General features: G+C 35.7%; 1 protein-coding gene across 1 annotated transcript in view; it reads right to left on the reverse strand.

Moving 5' to 3' along the window:
- CD36 (CD36 molecule) overlaps positions 1 to 5,502 on the reverse strand; it is a 296,355-nt gene extending 290,853 nt beyond the window's left edge. The window contains exon 1 of the mRNA XM_045827386.1: positions 5,347 to 5,502. The gene's annotated coding sequence lies outside the window, so the exon portion shown is untranslated. The remainder of the gene's footprint in view (positions 1 to 5,346) is intronic.
- Positions 5,503 to 6,000: the final 498 nt, after the last annotated feature.

Raw genomic sequence — 6,000 nt, forward strand, 5'->3', positions numbered from 1 at the left:
TTACAAGAATGGTAACTTTATAAAGTCATCGTTGGCACAGAGAAATTGTGATCACAACCTGTCACCATCTTAAATATAATTTTTATGATTTTGAACAAAATATATTTGGTAAGAAATAATTTTAGAAAGAACAATCACGCTGATCTCTTAATTGAAAACAGAAAATTCCCTGTGCTGTCACCAGCGTATCAAGGTTATCCACAGAAATGTTTTTAGATGTATCATATGTGCTAGAGATAATTCTGTCTGTAAGGTAACCACAGTGTTAACTTCATATAGTATAAATTCAAAAACAAGGGGCAAGTCAAGGAACACTGACAGAGGACTCACGGACAATGGGGGAGGTTAACTGTGGAAGTGGGGGAGCAGGGGAGAGCAATAGGGGAAAAGATGGGGGAACTGTAACTGAACAACAATGAATAAAAAATAAAAACAAATAAAAACAAATGGAAACAAGGGAAGCCTAGAAAATACTGAAGGAAACCAAACGATTAATTTATATTCCTGGTGAATACTTTTTAAAATTATATTTAAGCTACCTTCTTAGCCACCTGCATTGCTTGGGTTCTGATCAATAGACCTTTCCTTTGACTAACTGATCATTGAAAAAACTTCTGGTGCATATGAGGCATAAGTCATCATCACTTCTATCTTACGGATAAATCGATTGAGACCAAAATCACTGAGTGAAGTCTATTAACAGAAAGAACTAGGCCTGGAATCCAGATAATGTACTTTGAAATTCCATGTCCTCTTCCCAGTGAAGTAGAAAACAAACAAACAGAGGCCTCAAGGGGAATAGTAAATAAAACTTGTTAATGTTGAAAATGTTCTTATTTATGCTAGGCCACCCCTCTTAGACACACAACTATAAAGGTTTAGACAAAGAAATAAGCCACACAGGACCAACCCATTTTAAGAGGAAGAAACTCCCCCAGTGTTGAAAGTCTTCTTTGATAGCCACAGGATGGTAGGAGTTCCTGATAACCTGTATAAGGGAAATGTTTTAAGGGCAGCCATGAATACAGAATCAAAGTTTTAAAGGAGGTAAGCAATTAGGTTTGACCCCAAGCCTTCTCCCAAGCATGGAGAGAAGGGATCCTGTGACTATATAGCCTGAATATCTTGTATTTATTTCTATTCTAACAATGTAAATATCCGTTATCTCTCATTTTTCCCCCAGCAGCACTCAGTCCTTTCACATTACCTACTTTGCATGATTAGGAAGGCATACTTTCCACAAGTGGAGAAGGGACCACATGCTCAGAGGCCAGTCTAATGGTTGTTTGTCTTCAACTCTGCTGATAACTACACTTTGCTTTTGCATTTTGCATTTAATTTTACTTGCCCATTCTCGAAAAGATAGTAATCCAAATTAATGATTTATTTTAAAGCTCCCTAAAAGTTCCTTGGCATTCTAAAAATGCACTGACTTCAAGAAAGTGGGAAAATATCTTTGGAGCATATTAAAATGAGAAAAATAGAGTTTCCTTCCAAAACAATACCATTTATAGGATTTAACACAATAAAACATATTTGTGTACAAATAATAAATCTGAAGACTCCAGAAAAGGAAAATATATTCTGTTTTTCCATGTGCTGTATACTGAATGCATGCCAGTTTCAGTTTTGGAAAATTATTCAGTGGGAGGCAATGTATATTAATAATGTGTCTACAAAGAATTAATATAGTTTCACAGACTGCCAAGAACATCAATATTTTCAACCACCAGATGGCAGAAATGAAGCTACAGAACTTTAGAACCTAAAGATTCAGATTGTACCCAGAAAAAATGTATCTGCAGCCCTCATCTTGATTTATTTTTAGTTGAACAATCATAAAAATACACTGATGCAAAATTCTGTTGCATGTTAAGCAGAAAAGTATTATTTTGATTACCAACAGCTTTCCATGTGAATGGGCTGCCAATCCATTTCACCATCAGATTGATTATGGAGACTTGAAAAGAATCATTTTTAAAGACAAGCTACAACAAGATCTGGACTATAAAAGAACTATCTATTCAATCAGCATCTCCTTCAGGGAGGCATTTTAAATTAATCCCACTTGTTTCCAACCATGTACACTCTCCTTGTTTTACTTTCTCAACCTTGTAGCCTTCTCATTTTTTAAAAACTGATCAGTTGTCTCTGCATCCTAACAACTCTGCATGGTTGGGTTTGCTTATGTCATTCTATCATACATATGTGCTTGTATGCTTTATGGTGATTCTCCAATCCTGGCAATCTGGGTTTAAATATATTTTTTTGCAATAAATGTGTATGTATTATGTGGCTGTGAAATACTAATTATAAAAATAATGATGAGCCCTGGCTGGTGTAGCTCAGTGGATTGAGCGCCAGCTTGCGAACCAAAAGTGTCGGAGTTTCTATTCCCAGCCAGGGTGCATCCCTGGGTTGCAAGCCATAACCCCCAGCAACTGCACATTGATGTTTCTCTCTCTCTCTCTATCTCCCTCCCTTCCCTCTCCAAAAATAAATAAATAAAATCTTTAAAAAAATGAAAAAATAATAATGATAAAGAGGAACTGTTGATATGTTATAAAATAACATATATAAAAACAAACTTTGGTTCTAAGAATCTGGAATTTCCTTATTCCAGTGATGTAAGTAGGGATACTTCAATTTTTCTCTTGCATTCCAATAGAGATGTTATGAAAGAGATACCTGGCTGATCAAACTAAATAGCTTCTATAGGATCTATTTTTGATCTTCCATGGATTAGCTAGAGGTTTAAATATTTTCAATAGAAAATTATTTTATTAATGTAAGTTAACAGTAGTAGAATGGTGTTGAGTATTTACTGGGTGCCAGAAAGTGTTCCAAGAATTTTAAGGATTCAAAATTTAAACTTTATAATGACCCTTAAGATAAGTGCAATGAAAGTTCCTGTTTTATATTTCAGGACACTATGCTGTATTCAGGTTATACATCATTTCCAAAATCTCACAGGTAATATGTATCTGAGGCTTGATTTACACCCATGTAGTCAGATTCTCGAGGTTTTTAATTTAAACTTTTATAAAGTTTTTATTAAAAGATACTCAGTGTTTATTTTGTACCTTTATTCAATGAATTTATTGAGTGCCTACTTGGTACTCATGACTGAATATTTATTACTTTTTTAAATGGACCCCACCCTGGAATGCACATAGCCTAGTGGAGAACAGAGACATGGGATTGATGAGGACAATGAGGCTTTGTGGGTGCCATGACAAGTAAGTATAAGGTGGAAGAATAAGCGTTGATATGTTTCCCAGAAGTTACTTTTGCCAGGTGTCTTCTGACAGGTGACAGGAGAAGAAAGTGTTTAGGTCAAGAATCAAAAGGTGTATATATGTGCAGAAGTTCCAAAGAGTTATGCATATTTGAAGAAATGCAAGCAGATCATTATTCTTGGAGCATGAGTCTAAAAGTGGTGTACCATGGGGTACATATTTATCAAAACACACTGAATTGTACTTAAAGACTGCACATTTTGCTATATGTAAATATCAGCTTGAAAACATTGGTTGCCAATTTTAAAAAGACATGTTTGGAGAGTTGGGAAGAGGCCATAGCACAGTTGGCTTTTCATGACATGCTAAGGAGTATGCATTTTACCATATGTATTGGGGACTTTCAAAGGATTTTAAGCAAGGAGTCACATGGCTCAAAATGTGTTCCAGGAAATCATTCTGGTGGCAATGTGAAGATAGATTATAGTGACATAAGGCAAGAGATAAATAGATCACATAGGAGAGAGTTGCAATAGTAAAATACAAAATAGTGAGGACTAGACTAAGGCAGTTACAAAGAAAATAGAGTGAAAAATGAGCTTGAAGCTATTTGAGTATGTAATTCACTGACCTGGGAAGGGATGTGATCTAAAACATAGGAGACAGAATTATATTAGATGTGAGCAAAGTTGTCTACCAGGACAAGAGGGAAGGTTGGAGAGAGGTAACAGAGTGGTTACATTTGTTACCATTGCTGATTGCCTGGACTTTCTGTATATGGTAATGTATTAAGTCGTAAGTCATCTCTAGAGAGAGAAATGGTGGCTATGCAGGGAGATAACCTGAGCAAAACAATAAGGCTTTGTAACAGTAGCAATGGCGAATAAAACAGTGAACCTACCACAGAAACATAAAATGATGTCCATATCTGATAGGGAGTTTAGGAACAAAGTAGTGGCAGGTACAAAGAAAACTAAAGAGAGAGAGAGAGAGAGAGAGACAGAGAGAGAGAGAGACAGAGACAGAGAAAGAGAGAGACAGAGAGAGAGAGAGAGAGAGAGAGAATATCATTAACCTCAAGGGGAAGAAATGTTATATAAAAAGAGATGTAAGTGTAGCATATCACCTGATCCAGCTGTGAATAATAATCACATGGTAATGTAAATTCTAAATTTTGATCTAAAGATTAAAAATAACTTATTAAATAACTATATGCATGTTTTCAAGAGAGAGCAAAGGTACGGTATGAGTGGGGAGATGGGGATATGTGTATGGTAAACATAAGCAATCCTATTCTTCTGTGAGAAGTCAATGGTTAACATCTAAAACTGAAAAATCAAGAAAGACCTGTCATGAATGTTATTTGTAAATCCGAGGGCCAAGTCTAAAAGAAAAGCTAAGAACTGAAAAGTGTTGTTTCCAGGGCATGAGATGGAGGCCAGTGTTTTGGAGACCACTGAATTCTTGCAATAAGCTTTGTAGAACTATTTACATTTTAAAAGTATATCCATGTATCACTTTGATAAAAATATTAGATTAAAAATATTTTTTAAAGAAATCAGGAAAAGAAGTGGTTTGGGAGCCATCTTAGAGCGTTTGGAGATGACACTTTTGTTTTGAGATCCGGTGGCACCTGGAGTGTGTGGTAGCTGAGAAGCTGGTGAACTCAGAGGAAGACAAGCTTTGGTTCACATGAGAAGGTGGGAGGCACTTCAGAACGTAGGAAAGTTTGTTCAAAAGAATTTTAAAATTCTAAAGTTGAAATGATAGAAAAATTTGGAACAGACTCACACAATAGTATGGGGATTTTAAAAACACAAGATAATAATAGCAGATTAACAAAAACTAGCAGACATATGGAAGTTTGATTAATAGACAAATGGTAGATAAGTGATCAATGGGGAAAAAATCAATGTCTTGGTACAGTGTAGAAACTGTATTTAGTGTTGACATCAGAGATATTTTTAAGTTCCAAAAGCTTTCACAAGAAAATCTTAAGGATCTTACAACCCTGGTGACTATTCTACCCCTGATCACAAAGACAAATACTTAAAACAAAGGAAGAAGGATGAGAGAAAATTATTATTTAATTAACTGATTTTCTTACCTCGTCAGAAGATGATGATGTTAACAGAACAGGACAGAAGGCTGCTTAGAATAGTTCCTGAATCCTTCCTCTTTAATATGCACATATAAGTTGACAGTTTAAGTAACAACATTTGTGCCTTGAAGCCAGAATACTATTATATTCAAACATTTCTAGGATCACATTTTCCTAACTTAAAAAAGCCTCATAGCAAGCAAGGCAGAGCACATAGCAGAGGGTCAGGAGTGAAATGGAATTGCTTTGCCTCGGGGCAATCATGAATTTGCTCTGTGAAGCCAAGCAGAGCGCCTCTGACGGAAACACACGCGTCCATCAGCAGTGTTTTCTGTTTCTTTTTCTCCTTCTGACCTTCATATAATTCATTTAAGAAAGGAATACCTCCAAAGTACCATATTTTGCCATGTATAATGCACACTTTTTGCTCAGATTTTGCGGGAAAAATAAGGATGCACATTATACATGGGTATAATCATTATATACCACAGGTATAATAATGGGCATAATAGTCCCATGTATAATGTGCACAGAACTGTGGGTGTGCATTATACATGGGAGTGCATTATGCGTGGCAAAACACAGTAGGTCCATTCCAATCCCCACAGTTTGGAATACATATTTAACTGTTTCTCATAACTAGGTAATAGAAATAATGGA

The sequence above is a fragment of the Phyllostomus hastatus genome, unplaced genomic scaffold (genome assembly GCF_019186645.2).
Source record: "Phyllostomus hastatus isolate PE091 unplaced genomic scaffold, TTU_PhHast_1.1 phas_scaffold_78, whole genome shotgun sequence".
NCBI lineage: Eukaryota > Metazoa > Chordata > Mammalia > Chiroptera > Phyllostomidae > Phyllostomus > Phyllostomus hastatus.